The 19492-nt window shown below is 32.5% G+C and overlaps 1 protein-coding gene across 2 annotated transcripts in view; it reads left to right on the forward strand.

Moving 5' to 3' along the window:
• LOC113516658 (LIM domain transcription factor LMO4) overlaps window positions 1–19492 on the forward strand; it is a 221564-nt gene that overhangs the window by 68908 nt on the left and 133164 nt on the right. Inside the window, exon 1 of one of the 2 annotated variants that reach the window (XM_026901114.3) lies at window positions 16509–16817. The exons of the other annotated variant lie outside the window; for it this stretch is intronic. The gene's annotated coding sequence lies outside the window, so the exon portion shown is untranslated. Of the gene's footprint in view, window positions 1–16508; window positions 16818–19492 lie in introns of those variants that run through there. 2 annotated transcript variants of the gene reach the window in all.

The raw sequence follows: 19492 nt of genomic DNA on the forward strand, positions 1-19492 counted from the left end.
GACCACGTGTTCTTACAATTTCATTACTTTTTATTCAAGTATCATGACAATAAATAATTATAAAATTAATTAAAATATAAATTAGTGTTCTATATACATTACAAGAATATATTTATTACCAAATTTGGTATAATAACAATTTTAATGTTTTATTATATTTAAAGTAGTTAGTCTAATTTTTATTAATAAATGTAGGTACACCTTTTAACACAATATGTTTAAGAAAATTAATATAATTTAAAATAAATATCTAACACGGTCATGGAAAAAGTCGCAAATATAAATTACTATCTCTACATAGTATAAAAAAAGTCGCTACCTGTTTTCTGTACGCCTAAATCTTTCAAAATACGCAATGGATTTTATAGCAGTTTTCATCAAAAGATAGAGTGATTCAAAAGAAAGGTATAAAATAATATCAAACTACATTGTTTTGTGTTAATTTGTTAAAATATGAGGGTAATTTTTCAAGATGTCAGAAGAAAGCAAGTTGACTAAGATCTTTCATTAAAAATTCTGAAATATAATAAAATATTATATGATAGAATAGTTCTTTATAAGGATTACAAATTGCCATTGTTGGCATTTTATATTATATACATAGTTTTATATAACCATTTCAATGTTTAAAAAAATATATGCAAATTATATGGATAATCACATCATATTGTTCCTACACTGCACCCATGCGAAGTCGAGGCGAGTCGCTAGTTTACTATAATAATAAAAACTCACAGTATGCAGTAAGTAACAACGGTTATCCAAACATGGCTTAAATTTTAATTCAAATGACAACACATGGTTCTACGAACTCGTAAATTTAAAAAAAATAGTGTTATTTTAAGTTGAATAAAATAGTTGTAATGTTACCAGTGACCCTTGGTAACAGAATATTATGTTATCACATTATGCTGTAAAAAAATTCGGTAGCGTGACCTTGTTCATTTGTTATTCCAATTTTTTATTTATTCATTTACCAAAACAACATGCAGTACAGTCTTACGTTCAAAACAAATTTTATATGAAACATAAAACAAAATGATAAGGCACCAATTAGGGAAGGTAATTGCTAATTATATATTTGTCTTGCGAATTAATTAATTTTTAATTGTATATTTTGTAATTCCTCGTCAATTAAAATTTCCGACCAATTCTTCGGTAAATGGAACGGCGCCATTAACAAACTTAACTAATTAATGAGATGGTTGTAGGCTCGTCCCTTTCTACGTCGCACTTTCATGTTCTTTAAATATTTACATTGTTATAATTATACGCATATTATATGTTCATCACAACCACAACGAATAAAGATGTGTCTACTGCCTAAGATTACAATTATTGCGAGCTTACAGTATATACAAAATCTTTACTATTATTTCTAATATTATAAAGCAGTTATATCCCACTTAAATTTGATTGCATTAATATATAAAGTACAATATATGTATGATCATCTGAGATATTCTATATCTGATATATCTACTTAGAATCGGCGACTAGACATCTCTTGCGATATCCTAGAGTTGAAATAGGAATGGTGACACACTATATTACACCTTCGCCACACCTAGCGAAACTTTGTATATGTAATAAACAAAATAAGTAATATTATTTATTTTATTTGTAATACTATTATATAATATAATTACTTTGTTATGTTGCCGCCTTGATTATATTTTATGGCCGTAAACAAATTAATACTAAATAATATCCAATTAGTACCAAACAATAAAAATATATAACTAATATCGTTATAATTATGTAATCGATATCGACAATTTCACAACCCTAATTTGCAGTTTCAATTAATAAACGAAGTTAATTGCTAAATTAGCACAAGTGCTTCTGTAATTAGATATTATAAAAAAAAATAGGGCAAAATCTAGTTGTAAACGTGCTCATGTTCCGTACTGTAATCAAAATAACTGTTTATTTGTTCCTCTACCTACATATTCTTATTATCTCTATCTGCGTTATTTATGTCATATTTAACTTGGTAATACTTTTGAATTCAAGAGATATTATAATATTTAATTTACATAATTATTTCAAAGCGTTATGTATGCGTATTATAAAATTAGACACAGGAAAGAAACACATTTTTGTTGCATTGAAAGTGGCTCTAAGTGACACTAAGATAACTGCAAAGAGAATTGTTACTTTTTTATAATTTAAAGTTATGTTTGTAAAATGCATGAATATTAAGAAAGTGTTTAGGTTACTAGGTATTATCATAAATAATAATAACATAAATTTATTGTAACAAATATCTAAATTACAGAAAAAACATGTTATATTAGCAATGGGCAACCATATAGGTTTATGATTAATGCTAAATACATTGAGACTATATTTGAACATTTATTAATATTATGCAAAAAGTATTTTTTAAATTTACGCTTAATGTTAATAAAATATGATAATAAAATTGCGACACACAGTGAACAAACACCAATGTATACAATTTATGTAATTTGAAAAATGGCTTAAAATTTACGAAATTATAGAGAAGGTAAAACTATTAATAAAAGTCTATTACGTTAATATTCACTATAGCAACGATAGCAATGTTTACATTTAAACTGTTAATTGAATATAAAATTTCCATACTAATAGCCACATGGTAGTGCGGAGGGAAACACCGTTGCGCCCGAGGCGACGCCACCTGTCTCGGGCCAGCAGCTAAGTTGTAATACATTATAACGATACATGAAAGATTGCATCGATACAATAAGGTTGCGAGCAAACGTAAACACCAAACCAACACTAAGACAATAGAATACTGTAGGTACATTGAATAACACAAGAGCCCAAAGAAAAGCGTTGTTAAATCTAAGGACTAAGGTGTTATGAATCTCGTATTAGAGATTACACCTCGGATCTGATATTCTATAATAGCAAACACTTCACAAACGATTGCTAATTGCATAGATAACAAAATCCTAATTGTTAGACGTGTTAAATGCACTTATCTCTGAAAAACGGTGCCTTTGCAATCAACTGGCAAAAGATGGAACTAATTCATAATAATAATTTTAGTAACTAAATTGCTCTGCCAATGTAGCACTAATGTTCTCTCGCTATTCGCTACTACAAAATAACGAACAGAGTATGTGGTTATCACTGAATATATGAGATGGTTTCAATATATTAATAGAAAGACTAATTCAAATGCATACTTAAATAATGTGATAGAATGCCATGAGTCAGATTTTAATTGTTATGGTATCAAGTTCGTATCAGAGCTCAGGGGTGAGTGGTACAGGGAGACGACCCTCTCGTTCGCCACTCACTTTTTCTCTCACCCTCCTTCTAGCAACAGGTTGTTTGATGAAGTGCAGAAATTTTGGAAAATGAGATTACTCTCTCCAAATAAGTCTACGATTCCTATAATTTCAATTCGAAACTGATTTCTTCACGATTTACGTGGTAAATATGATTGCATTTAGTACAAATACGACAATAAGTAAAATTTTTAATAAATGTAATAAAATGTACAGAAGATATTGATTTCACCACCCCTGTCATTTACAAACGATTAGTTCCTGAACAATAAGCACATCATTCGTGGCTTTGATTAATTCAAAGCCAATTTCATATCAAATCCTTCATTAAACGGATCTGGTGTACAATCGTTCATTTAGAGCATTCTCACGCCTCATTAAAGTCTTTTTCGTGATTCGGCGACCGCGTCTACCGTTTCCCCGAACACAATGAGCGAGTGATTCGGCGGCGAATAACGAGGGCATTTTGTCGGCCGCCTCTCACGTCCGACGCCTTCCGACGCTCAATGAAAGTTTACCTGCAGCCGTAACGAGCGATTTGTCCCCTGCCCCGGGCTCCGCACCCCCGGCCCCAAATCAAAGCCCATTCACATCTGCATGCCGACACAATGCTGGCAATTAGGCCGCGCTTGGCCCTACAATCGAACTTAATGTGCGCTCGTTCGATGCCCGTTTCAGCACGGATCTCGAGTTGCAACCTTCTTATCTGCTTTCGAGAGATTAGTGTGTTCTGGAAGTATTTACGCGTATTTTTAAGATTTAAATATTCAATGTAGAGATAGAAGACGTTGGTATAGAAACCACGAAATTGTAGTGGTAAGACAATTAATCAAAAGCGAAGACGGCCATATAGGAGTGGTGGCCAAGAATAATCGTTTAGTACTAGGTACCAAAGGTCTAGATAGACCCAGGGTTGCCAGATGCGATTTTTATTTTTACCCAAACGTTAAATATTTTTTCTCTAAATAGATATTTAATTTAATCATATCATCATTATCAATATATCAATCCTTCAATCATATATTTTATCGTATTTACAAACCTCTATACACTTTATAAATACCAAAATTGTCTTTAAAAATTATCCAAATTTCTTCTAAATTTCGCGGTAAGAAATTTTTTTACAAATTTTTTGTGAAAAATATCCAATCTAGCAACACAGCCTAGACCACCAGCCAACCGGCTTATGATACTCGTACATTGCGAGTAGAGAAGAAACAATGGACTGGGACCAATTCTCACAAAAAGGTGAGGTCTTTTTGTAAAAAGTAATTGTTTGATAAAAGAAAGGTCTATGCCCATTACTCAATAAATATGGTCTTTAGACAGATTGTAAATATGACTAATTTTCGGCTATTGTCTAGACGGAAATATAGTTATAATGTTATATTACTGCTATTGATATCATCCTTGTATACTGCATTCCGAATTGAAGATAAGTACTTAAGGATACAAGGACTCAGGATATTTATGTCACATAGGTCGACAACACTGTTACTGCCTCTGCTTTTACAAGCTTTCATGAGTTATAAGCCGATCCTTTTTAATTAAAAAAATTATAAAGATATTTCTACTAATGTTATAAATATGAAAGGCAATTTTTTGTTTGTTACCTCTTTGAATCTTATCAACTTAAACGATTTGTCACAAAATTTGGTACCCACGTATAAATATCCTGGTATTTTTCATTACAAAATTAGTGCGTGGTTTGACCCCAGTCCCATCTGATATCTATCAATGTGTCTAAATTATGACTAGTAATGTCTAATGTATATTATCGTGTGATCCCGACATAGAATGGGTCTCTTCTTCTTTTCCCGTGGATGTCGTAAGAAGAAAAGGAAATGGTCAGGGGATGGGCAGCATCGTCCCTCTTAAAACATCTCCAAAGTTTAATTGTGGTTCCCAACCCGCCTGTTAAGCGTGGCAACTACTGGCAAAACCCTCTAATAGGGGGAGACCTATGTTCAACAGTGGACAGTTAATGGCTTATATGATTCCGGAATGATGAAATGGTTCCTGTTTACTCTAACCTTAAAAGATCACTGGTTGTAATATTTTGGGAAAGTCTAAGATAAAACAAAGGTCGGGAAGAAAATTTTACTCCTTGGCTATTCGAATGAAAAACAAAAAAGAGGCAATAAATTTATGCTGTCTATAAAGAATAAATCACAAGTTGTATAGAAAGTAGACATTAAATCATTATTTATATACACTGTACACTTACAATTACAAAGACTCGCTATTTCTAGTCACTATCGTGTACTGAAGAGAACTGGCGTAAAATTATAAATTACCAATGAATGTGTATTCTCCATTATGCGCATATATAATTCATGTTCGACATAAAAAGTATGGCGATGATTAAATTCCTGAATCAATTGGACAAATGAGTTACATAGTTGCAGCCCCTGACAACTGGCGAGTTACCAAGGTGTCTCGGGGTCAGTTAGTGCGTGGCTTCCTTTGTGAACCATTATAGACATAGGTCAATCTGCGCATTGTGTGAATACACCTGCTCTGTTTTTTACAACACAGGGGGCAAACGAGCATGCGGCTCACCTGATGGTAAGTGACTACCGCCGCCCATGATCACCCACAACACCTACGGCATTGCAGGTGTGCTGCCGGCCTTTTAAAAAGGAATATGCTCTTTTCTTGAAGGTTATGTTGTCGTATCGGTTCGGAAATACTGCTGCTGGAAGTTGATTCCAAAGAGTGGTTGTGCGTGGGAGAAAGTGCCTTGAAAAACGCACGGTGGAGGACCGCCACTTGTCCAGATGGTTGGGATGAAATTTTAGTTTATGGCGGGTTGTACGATGGTGAAAATCTGCAGCAGGTATCAATCCGAACAATTCTTCAGAGCACTCCCCATGATAAATTCGGTAGAAAATGCACAGAGATGCAACATCTCTACGCAGTTCCAGTGGGTCGAGCCGGACAGTAAGACGCCGATCGTGAACAATTCGAGCTGCCCGACTTTGAATGCGGTCTAACGGAAGGAGTTGGTACTGTGGCGCTCCTGCCCACAGGTGAGAACAGTATTCCATGTGTGGCCTCACTTGAGCTTTATATAGTTTCAGGCGGTTTTCTGGCGTGAAATACCGTCTCACCCTATTACGTTGTACGGTTATCAATACGTTAAATAAAGACTTTGTAAATATAATACCGGTACCACGATTCGATGTAATTGGTCAGATCGTGGTACTGGTATTGATAATAGTAACTTTAGTAATGGGGATCAAAGAGTCCCATTGCTAGCGTTTTTTATTAATAGGTGATAATGGTAAGGTAACCCCGTCTGCGCTACCGGTATACACTGATGGGGCACCCGTAATAGAAGACTGATGAGGATGAAAGCAGGTCAGTTCGCCCATCCTGATGAATTCAACTAGAAGCCACGATGGTTTCCAGGGGCAATCACATGGAGGTTGACCTGACAAGGTATATTGCTAGTAATGGATCTATTTGATCCCATTACTAACAATCCCTTTCCCCCAGAAACCATTGCTAGCGTTGTACCCTATCAGATCAGTCTCCTCACGGTTCCTCATGGAAACCATTTTGGTTAATTCTTTATGAATTCGTCACTAACGGACCTGTTTTGTTCTCACCTATCATTTGTCACTAATGCCTTGCCAGTGTACACTGATTGAGCAGGTGGGGTTAACATTTCATTATTACCCATTAAAAAAAAATAACAGTTCTAGTTATGTATGGATTTTGTGTTATATAAAATGGAATATTCAATATCAATATTCACATATTTGTAATGTGTATTTAAAAAAAAATGGTTTTTTTTTCGTAAATTTTACAATAGTAATAATTTCTTATTATTTTGATTTTTATCTAAAAAAATTGCAAACATATAGTTTGCCAAAGGAAATTTGATTAAATTAAATTTGCTAAAAAAATTTGTCTGATTTGAGATGTATCGATTTAATAAAAAAATTTACTAGAATAGAATAAAGGAATGGAATATCATTAAATAAATGTGTTTAACATTTTGTTAATTAAAGATAAAAAAATAACGAAAATATTTATGGCTGAAACATTCTATCACAGGAAGGTTTAAAAATACTTACATTAATTAAAACCTAGATTATCTCTGAAATTTCTTAATATATAACAATCCCGTGTCATAATGTCCATGCACGCCGATCTCCGACATTACTCAACCAATTTTAATGTAATAACATTTATATTACTATATTATTTGCTTCAATTTAAGAGATAGATCAATTTTTATCCCGACAAATAAAGGGTTTTTGTACCTTTTTGGTACGAAACCCTAAAAAGGATCCAATAGGTGGTATTAGATGGTAAAACTACACTTGTCATAGTATTCATAGGATAATTCAATTTCTTTCTTATGACAAATATATATGGATACATACGTATAAGCGGAAATGAAAAAAAAACAATACTATCTTGCTTCCTCTTATCTATCTCAGTCTAGCTGTCAGTTAAAGTGATATACGTAGATATCTATTTATTAATAAATCTATCTTCATACACACATGCAAATAAATACATGAATCGTCTCTAGCACGAGGATTGATTACTCATATTGCTTTTAATATATATGCTATTAATATATAATATAATAAATCATGTTTAATCCAGAGGAATACAGATAAGCACTAATTATGTAGCAGACAGCATGACACAACACAGTTTATGCTAAAATATAATTTACATAACGTCAAATAAAATATGGACGTCTAACGTCAATTAAAATATGAAAAATGTTGGTAATTCTGTAAGTTACGTGTGTACTTCCAGGGCATTTGGCAGATGTCCCGGCGGGACGCTGTTTGTAAACACCACTACTGCCATTATAAAAACATTCTACATAATTTATTTTATTTAGGAGACGTTTTTGTTACTTTTTCTAGAATTAATGTCTTTTTCACTAGTTTTTAGCTTGGGAAAATATAATGAAATTGTTAATGAAAGAAGACAATATAAATATAAATAGAGGATTTTTATAATTACGTTTTCTTATAAAAATATGTAGTGACTCTTTTATCAACGCTTAGTAAATATGTACTATTAAATCTAAAATAAAGTCTGGTCATAGGTTAATGTTATTTGGACTAAGGGATATTGATTTGTAAATGTGTAATGGAAAGGGATAAACAGGGTTCTGCACAGTTATATATATATATATATATATATATATATATATATATATATATATATATATATATATATATATATATATATATATATATATATATATATATATATATATATATATATATATATATATTTTAGTATGATAGTAAATGATCATGAAAACATAAATATTATGTCTTACTTTATTTTTAACATGCAATAAATTTTAGTCTCTTAGATTACAATGTATTTAATCTATTAATGCCATTAAATGGGCTTTTATATATTCATAATAATGATAAAATTTGCTACTTTTAAATTTATTTTGTACCATTATGAAAAAAGAAAGTGTGAATGAACTCAAACGCTGGTTAGTCAATTAGAATTATTTTTTTTTACAACACAGGGGGCAAACGAGCATTCCTGATGGTATCACCGCCGCCCATGATCACCCACAACACCGGCGGCATTGTAGGTGTTTAATTCCATTATTATTACGAGTAGTAAGTGTGCGACATTTGAAAGTTAACTTCTATTATTATCAGTGGAAGTTCTACAACTCTTCATATTAGTTATCAATTTCCGACCGTTTTCCAGTTCACAGACATGTTGCGATACACGTTTTGCCTCTATACGAAACATCTTTAGATAAATTAATAGATCGCTGTTTGGAGCCTAGCGCTCAAATTGCGAAGAATTCTTATTTCGGACGGTAAGTATAATTGTATTGTTAATTCTATAATTCTAATCGACTATCACTATATTAGCAAACAATATGACATCTAGTCTAATAAAATATGAACTCAAACGATTAACATCTCATTAATACGGGATTAAAATCAATATAGATCAATATTTACTTATTTGGATATACAAAATTAAGAAAATCTAAGTTCGATGTTTTTAAAAAAACCATAGACAAACAATGAAAAACGTTGTCCGGTTGGTACAAAAAACAACCATGTCTAGACTATAGACATCGTAGAGTATGTAGTGTTTGCAAATACGCGCCCGGCTGGCAGACATCACAGTATTCGACATTTAGTGCCCTCGTGCTGTATATTATACGCGTTTGTCTCATACGTTTTACAACGAGCACAATACTAAACTGGATTGTCATATTCATATTATAATATCATCTTTTTAGTTTACACTATGGTGGTGAGATAGAAACATTATACATATTATAGTGTGAAGTTTATTTATTAGTTAGCAACTGTCGCCAATTATGTCGTTCGGTTGGAGTTTGTACAACATGTTTAAAGATCTTTTTTTTTTTTTAATTTTTGTGATATCGATTTTTCTGTTAGTACTGAAAATATTTTATTTAAAGCAAAATGGATTGTTTTATATTATTATCCGTATTCATCCTATGACGTTTTTATATTATTAGATATAAAAAGAATCTGTCTCAAATTGTAGTACATTCTTTTGTAGAATCACAATCAAAATATGATCGTTACTTGTTTTAAATGCCAGATATGTAAGGAATAAAAGGAAATAATAATGAATGGAATAAGAAATCACAGGATGAATGCGGAACAATCTAACAGAATTATGCATTAAATAATACGGTAAAAATAATTGTAAGAATTGTTACTTTAAATTCTTAAATATCTATTTACATCCTAGTTTCTTATAGGATATGAACTAAGTGCTGATAAATAAATTAAGGACAGTGGTCTACGTCGACAAATTCAAACATTTTTTTTACTTCGAATTTTAGCTAGAGTCATTTTGAGACCACCTTACAAGTTTAGATAATATGCTTAGATAGACAAATACTCGTGTTGTAAGTATCTCTCAGTTGACATTAATCATTTTATGCTAGGTACACTATAAATATGTGTATAGTAATCTCAACAACTCTAATCTGATAGACAACATACAGCTTACAACATTAGTGCTTTTTTATACTTTGTTCTAAGACGACAACTTCCAGACTAACTGTTGTATGATATTAAAATTACTTGATATAGAGTAGAATTATAGATTTTTTGGTGGTAAAATAACAAAATGTTAATATAATGAAATATAAAAAAAAAATGAACTGTACAACAACTCTTCATGTAGTGACGGAATTACAATTGCTTGTATCACTATTTCTATTTATCCCTGAGATGTCGTAAAAATTAACTAAACCTTAGATAAAAAAACAATATTAATAGGGATAATTGTATAAAAGAATTTAGTGTATTAATGTAAAACAGGAAAAACTAATACTTTACAGAAGAACCCCCAATAATAGGGGAAAATATTCTTGAATTCACACGTGAAACCAAATTGTAAATCTTTGTAAATGCATAGAAAAAAATCTCAAAGCAAAATGAACATGTATCGCTAAATATTTTTCTCATAAATTATTAATTACAACATCCTTATAACAATTGACAGCTAGGTAGGTACGTACCGTATACTGAATAATACAATGACACAAATTATGAACAGTTGACAATCGTGCAAATGTCGTGTGGGAGACATCTCTAGCTCGGCGTCATTAAGGAGCATTCACGGGGTCCGACAATATTCTTCATTTGCGTACTGGGACATCATTTGGCGTATTGTGACTGGGGGCGGTTCGCCCTTACTGCACCGGTGCAATGTGCCAGTGCCTTAATTGTACCCTTGTTTTGTACACGTTAGTGCGACGTACACTGATTATTCATGTTCAAAGCATTTCGATATTGAAATATTATTTTGAAGCGGGCTAGACTTGAACCCGTAACTTCTACGCCATGCCGAGGCCAGTGTTTTTATCCGCTGAGCTACCGCTACATTGGATAGACTGTTTTCTTTTTTCTTTATATTGTGATTTATTTTAAAAATTTTATTAGTAGTAATAAAGATATCTTCCCGCTATTATTTATATAATGCTTGTTATTTATAATATATTAATAATGTTTATATTCACAATTATGTAACAGAATTGCCAGATTTGGCTTCAAACTGAAGGTATTTGGTAAAAAAATTATCTGTTGTTTTTTCAAATTAAATTTCTAATTACTATGGCATTCCGAACCAAACACATACTCGCATAAAATCATATTATGTAGATGTGATTATTCTTTGCGGGATAGATTTCAAAATTCGCAAAAAAATCGTATAACTAAAAGTACTTACTTGTGTACCTATACATTTTACTGAAATTGCTTTTAACTATGATTCCAGGTAGCAATTATTCGTCATATTGACGTTGATTTTCAGCCACCGACCCTAAAATGATTTAAAACTGTCGTCTTATTTGAGTCGCAGACATTACTTTACTACCTGGAATGTTGAGATAGTAAGTAGCACGGTAGTATTTTTTTAAGTCAGGTAGGAGTAGTGTAACACTTAATAATTTAAGTTGTAATGAATATTTTATTTTAGGTATCGTTAAAGTAATTTTTTTTAATGGACGATAAAGTAATGGTAACCCGACCTGCGCTATTGGTATACACCGGCGGGGCATCAATGAAGGATGATAAGTAAAAATGAAAGAGCAGGTCAGTTAGCCTATCGTGATAAATACCACGTGGAAGTCGACCTGACGGGGTATATTGCTAGCAATGGGACTGATACTCCGCATTACTAACAATCCCCCCCCCCCACCCCCCGATTTATATTCAATTGTCCCCGCCGACTTAATACGTACCTAATATACTCTAAAGATACAGATAGACGTAACAAACTTATTTCGAAGTGTAACCCAAATAATACTATGTTTAAATTGCTTAATCCAGTCTCTTATAAAATAATTGCATATATTCACAAAAAAGCAATCACATGTAAGCATGATATACTGGCCTAGTTATAACAAGAACATGTATATACTTACTTATTCATTAGTCTTCATTACATAGCAATTATGTTACGTTGTCATTTCTAATGCCCTAGTTACTCATAATATATTTTATTAACATAACTAGTTTAAAATAACTACTGATTTTGTTCATTGGGAAATTTTCATATTATACAATTAATGCATTTTGCATGGAAGATTTAGGGGATATACAACGGGACTTGTAAAAATTGTTATTAAAAGTACTTAGTTTAATTTAAAATGGAAGTAAGAAATATGTGAATTGTTATCAGATTGACATAAGCTTACAGTTCGCTATATCAGGTAAGTTAATTCAGTTAAAATGCTAGGTATGAAAGCATAACACCTTAGTCTAGGAGGAAGGGATTGTTAGTAATTGAGAGAGAGCGTTCCATTGCTAGCAATATCGACTTCTATGCGGTTTCCCCTAGAAACCATTGTGGTTAATTCTTGGTGATACGTCATAACCTTCAAGAAAAGAGTATATTCCTTTTTAAAAGGCCGACAGCACACCTGCAATGCCGCTGGTGTTGTGGGTGATCATGGGCGGCGGTAGTCACTTACCATCAGGTGAGACGCATGCTTGTTTGCCCTCTATGTTGTAAAAAAAAAATGTGTCGACTGACCTGACTTTGTCTTCAGCCATCGCCAATCACTGGTGCCCCGCCAGCGTATACTTATAGCGAAGGTGGGTGCACAATTCCATTATCATCTCATAAAAACATAAAACACCTTAGTCTTCAAGAATAGTAACTAAGTAAGAATGATAATGGAATGGTAGCTCCGCTTGCATCATTGATATATGCTGGCGGTGAAACCTATAAAGGGTACTATGACAGACTGTTATTATGTGATTTTCATGTTTTTGTTCTCGTTCTAAGTAGTAGTAAACAAGCTATTAACTTATCTGATAGAAAATACAAATGGTAACCGTCTTTTATAAATATGAACAGCACATACCTATCACAGAACTTAGATTTAATATGTTGCCATTCTTAATAACTCGAATGTTATACCTACAATCTCAATAATTTTAATCTATCTACTCTATTAAAATGTCAATTTAGTTCATTAGTATGTATAAAACTTAAAATCATTAAAATAATATGAACATTAATTAATTTGAACGTAATTTTTTATATGTACCTAATAATGTAAATAAAATTAATATCATTAATTTCGACAATCGACAGATAACACAATTAAAAACAGGAAATTAACAACACACAATAATTCAGACATAAAATTATCTATAATGTTTAATTATAATTAAATTATGCCTAATATATATTTTAATAGGATATAAAATAAATGAGCGCAGTGTAAAAAATGTAATTACTTAGTATTCGGGTATCGGATTAAAAAGTATCATAATAATGAGCAGTCACCTGTCTCTATAATCTTTTCTCGGTTAGCACGATTTATGGAAACCTTATTACGAAGCAATAAGGTTACATTTAGCTGGTACAAATAGATCGATCTAATGATATTGTAGACCGAACAGGTTGTGTAACGGTGCATTTGTTTTCGTAATAAAAGCCTCAATATCTTTCGTCTCTGACTCACCGATTACCACATTATATTCATCTAGACATAATGTCCGTGATTAATAAGGCCCATTAACTCTAAACAAAGATTAATGCCGAAGCGGGCTCACTCGATTCCCTCTAACCGTATCCCTGTACCAAGAAACTAACATATAAAATGATAATTTTGTATTATTATTTTAATTAAGTATTTGAAAAATGGAAATTCTTATTCGTCTAAGATTTAATTAAGGTTAGAATAGGCATTCATAAATAATTTATAATAGACATAATTATTCAAAGAATCATAAACCACATACAGGGTGAAATCAAAATTGTTAGTATCCTAAGGGAGTATTCTACTTTTAGCAAAACTGAACACTTTCACAAAAAAAAAATATCTCAAATGGGGTGTCGCAGTGGTGACAAAATTTGTCAAATTGTTTCTTTTTTTATTGTTAGGTGTACAACATTAAGCTAAGATTATGTTTCTAACAAATTGAACTATTGTTATAAAGATATTATTAAAACGACAAAAAAATTTTGCCGCCCATACAAACATAAGACGTTCAGCTATTGGGGTTTTTAATGGATGACAATATAATGGTAACCATGATGACAATATAAAGCCTGCGCTAACGGTATACGCTGGCGGGACACTAGTGAGGGATGATAAGTGAGAATGAAAAAGTAAGTTAGTTAGCCCAGTACACTGGTTTCCCGGGGGGACCACCAAATCAATTTCAACCGAGAAGAAATGGCAAGAAATGATTCTTTTTAAAAAATTTTTTAATGTTCTAATAATATTATATTATATACGGTAATAGAAATAAACTAAATAAAAGTTTGAATTAAAAAAGGAACATTTGACACTTTTGGAAGTAATCACTTTGACACAATTTTTACTTGTTCTTGAAAGTATAAATATTACGAAGAAATAACACTATGCCACATCTATCCTCAATGGTAACTAAAAAGGAAATTATTATAAATTAACAATGAAACTGAACCAAGAATGAACCCCTGAAGTACACCCATTTGCAACTCTATTGAGTGCAGGTAACGCAGTTCTATTTTTTTATTTATATCATACTAAAGACCCGCCCCGGCTTCGCACGGGTACAGTGCCCCCCCCCCCCGGCTGGTACCGACGCAACCGCTATGTCCATATATTTTAAATCTGTAATATCTTCGAAAATATTAATTAAAATTACATGCTGTAAAGAACCATATTGATCTATATTATACGACCAGAAACCTTGAATCGATCAAAGAAAACGCTATTTTTATTAATATATATTAATTTCTTATTTTCTTCTAATGCACTAGAAAATGAGATTATTTAAATAAAAAAATTAATAAATACATCACATACTAAAATTATTTAACTAAAATAATTTCTTCCATATAAGTCGCTCTTACTTATTTTACAAAGAGCATACACATTTAAATTTAAACTAGTTTTTATTAATTGTTATGTCTCATAATACAGGAAAAGAGTGCGTGCGCGCAGTCTCGTAGCGATTCACCTGCGCCCGACCATCATGATCGATCGGGTTAAGCTGAATTAGTCCGATAATGGCTCATCCATCGAATTATTGAATTAAGCCGAAATTGAGCCCGACCTTTTTCTTGTAACACAACTCTCAGTATGTAACGAGTTTCCTGTATGTACCCTAATATTAGTTTGTCTGTATTTGATCCTTATTACATACACTCTAAGCCTCATAATTGAAATGGCTATAAATGAATATCACAGGCGCATATTCAAGTTTCATAGTGGTCGTTCATTACTTGTTGGTGTTCGTGGGAATTTTGAGAAATGAACCGACGTGCGACGATTCGGTTTTTGTAGAAATCTTCTAATTATTGCTTTGCCGACTTAATTGGTAATTCGATATTTACTATGTACACTAGATCTTCTTTTTATTAGTATTTTAATTAGCTTGACAATTATTAGTTCAGATTCTACTTTATTAATTAATATAGAATCTGAACTAATAATTGTCATTTAAAGAACCCATTAAACAATAAAATGATTTTCGAAATTAAGTGCCACAACATGAGAAACCCATAACACATTCTCACCACAATAATTTCTGTGTTGGCTTTTGAAATAATTATCTAATTTGAAATAAGTGTTAGGTAATTGGCAATAAATATAGATGGCACATTATAAAAGCATATTAACGTTTACTCACAACATCACATCCATAAATACGTGCGGGTGCACTAAATTTACCTTATTAAATAACACCAATTAGGATATAATTCCAGCCGTAGACACATATTTGAAATTCGAACCCTTTTACATCCTTATTCAGTTGTTTGTAGGTAGACATCCGACTTCGTCAAAATAATTCACTCGCAAGTTTATTTTATTTCAGAATGCAAATGCACTCCAATTAGCGGCACTAACGTTTCTTGGTAATATTCATTATTGCAAGTCAGGATTTTTTTCTGCGAGTATACCGCAACCGCCACACCGGCGCTCCTTAATTAACCAAGAACGGGACGGATCCTTCAGCGTTTGCTTATTAACGTCTAATCTTTGTTGGCGTCCGTCGATCTTAATTAATTCAATTAAAGTATTATGGAGTAGGTGAAGGTTGCGGCCCTCTTACTGAAATTTAAAAACTTAACGTCGTCGTCGTAACGACTCGCCGAGTATACAAGGGGAGGCGAATTAATCAAATAATACGGCGGAGGTGCGGGGCCGGCGCCCCTGCCCCACCCGCCCGCACAACCCGCGCGCCACCGCGTGGCTCAGTCGCGATCGAAACGCCGAATGGGGAAGTGTCGCCGATCCCCGCATTATTACTACTTTTTTCGAAGTTCTCTGTTCAGGTTTTGTTTTAAAGTTTCACAAGGAAGTTTTATGTGCCCAGTCTTTTATCCTGTCGAACTTAAAGGTTAAGAGACTGAAGTCGGCGGTGTAGTTCATTCAGTTTATACGTTGATTGTGTTTTTTTGTTATTGTTAAGTTTTTTGTTTGGTGCATCGTGCCGGTCCGGAGACCGACGGTTCCAACGAGGCACCAAGCCTGGACGCGCGACGACAAATCCCAAAGGGCAGAGCCTTTAGGTAACTATTCGGAAAGATTCGTTTTGTTTGTGCATGTTGTGTACAACGGCATCCAATGCCAATCCACAATGCAGCATGTTTGTAAACAGATCTCAAGCACCCCTACAAAATATGGTATCATCATGCTGTAATGATCATAGATATTATAGTTAAAAATAACGGCTCTGTCAGTTCAGATTGCTGGTGACTTGAAATTTGACAGACGTCCGGGACACTAAACTTCGACTATGAATAACCACCACGTATATTTTAAAAAGTTTTAGTTGAGGCATAAAATGTTTTTGTTTAAAATAATCGTAAAGTGTGCAATAAAATCTTAACAAAGACTTGAAGAAACGTTTTTCTGCAGGCTTACTTTGAACTTTCCAGGCCTTTGTAACCCGACAATAAGGCCCATTTTACACCTAGTACCAAGATGCTTGTTAAACAAAGAAGTTGAAAATAAATTCCTATAATAAGCAATTAATGTGACATCAAATTTTAAGAACAAAAACTGTACACGTGGTTTTAAATTATGTAGTTATCTGAGGCAAGAAACAAGTACATAAGTAAACTAGAATAACAAATTATTAAATGACTTAAACTGCACATGTGCATGATGCAAAAATCATTAAAACAATTATTACTATTATCATTAATCATAATATGTAATAAATAAGGTGCCTAATTGAGATACGTATTGAAGATAAAAAAGAAAAAAAAAATTGGCAATAAAACATAATATTAATTGTAGCAACAATGTATTATGTTTACTTACCAATTCGTTAATTAATATATACATACATAAGTATATTGTAAATACTGTACTAATTATTTTATTATGAGGTGAAATTCAATTACTAAGAGATAATTAAACCATCAGAGATTTAATTACTTTGAACATCAATTTTCTTTAAAATAAACCTACTTTTAATTAAAGCTTTAACGAAAAACAAATACAGGAGAGGAGCGGAGTACAACCCTTGCGTACAGACTTTCCGTCATGGTGGGGTTGGGATGGCAAATCGTTGTTTAAGCCATTTATTTATGCCAATGGCATTCAATTTGAATTATAAAGAGATTAAGACATATTAGATCGTATTGGGAGAACATTAAAATACCGTTGTGTTCATTAAGAACTGACAATCAGTATAAAGTAAGTACGTAGACAGTAGGTACCGAAAATTTACCTATATTGTACAAAACGCTAGAAATATATTTGAACATCTATTTAGGAACATACTGTTGTATATTGAATAACGTATAATACAATATTTACTTGTATTATGAAACTAAGAAAAAGTAAACTTTTTCCATCTACTAATAATATAAAATTGTCGGTAATAAGACGGGTTGAAATTAATTTAAAACATGTCTAAGCAATATTATACGGACCACTTCATTTCATCGCCGGTTTAATTAAAAACGAGTGCCCGCACCCCTCCCCCATTTCGGGTTGGAGTACCCCTGCCCCGCGTGGGCGCTTCTCTGCTTATATTTAGATAATTGTACAATCATCTAAATTAATGAGTCCTCTCGTCCGGTCGTGGCCTCTATTGTATTGTATTTCTGCTGGCCAGACAACGGATACACGGTGACAATTTTAATTTAAAAATTCTAATTAATTCATTCATCCCCCTGTTTTTGGGATGTCAAATATTTTTTCCGGAGCCAGGTTTTATATTTCTTTGTGTGTTAAATTGTAAGCCGAATAGCTTTATTTAGGGCCTAAGGATTTTTTTCGTATGTTGTTTTAAATACGGAAAATTTGAAAGTAAAATTATCTTTATTAAATCTTTTCGAACCCTTATATTATTACACATTTAAAATTAATAAAAGTAATGAAAAGCTTGTAAATTTTAATGAGCTAAAAAAATACTTAATTAAATTATTCTTTAACGTCGATAAAAGAATACAAAATTTCATTGGTTCATAACCCGTTGTTGACGACGGTGATAGAGTTGAATGCAATTAAAAGTTTCGCTGCGTGCGTGGACGAGGAGGACGCCTGCGCGATTTTACTTTAATTTATGCTGGCGATAAGCTCGAGTTACGAGAGCCAATTAATTACTTATTTCAGGTAAGATTCTCATTTAGATATAAATAAATTTTAATAATAGATTAGATTTAACTTATGCCGAATATTGTGTTAGTAGGTTTAGTTTAGTTTTGGTTTCTTACTTTTAGATTTCTTTATGCAATACTATTGGATTATTAAAAAATTTGGTCCGTTTTTACATCTTTGCATTGAATAATGATGACAACGAAAAACCTTATAATTTAGATATACATTCATGCACTTTTGTATAAGACATTAAAAGTTATAAGTAAAAGTAGTAATACGAAACAAAAATACACAAGTAACACTAAAAACTTGAAATTGAAATATGACTTTAATTCAAATGTGTAAAATACAATACATGCACGTTAACCAATAGACCATACAGTGCACCTATCACTGCTCTTACCAAATTAAATGCATCAAGCAACAGAAGGACGGCGGATGGAGTGGGCACGACACCCCGGAAGGCCCGGGGCGATCCATCTAATGAACCCGTACCACCCCCACAGCCTGATTTATTAACGAATTAAACGCATTCTGCTGCAACCCTCATGCAAATATTCGATATAGCGTTTGTAAATTATATACAATAAGATTAGCCATAATCTTTTAATAACAAGAAGATAAAATTAAA

This window comes from Galleria mellonella, unplaced genomic scaffold (assembly GCF_026898425.1).
Source record: "Galleria mellonella isolate WM207_F2 unplaced genomic scaffold, CSIRO_AGI_GalMel_v1 utg83, whole genome shotgun sequence".
NCBI lineage: Eukaryota > Metazoa > Arthropoda > Insecta > Lepidoptera > Pyralidae > Galleria > Galleria mellonella.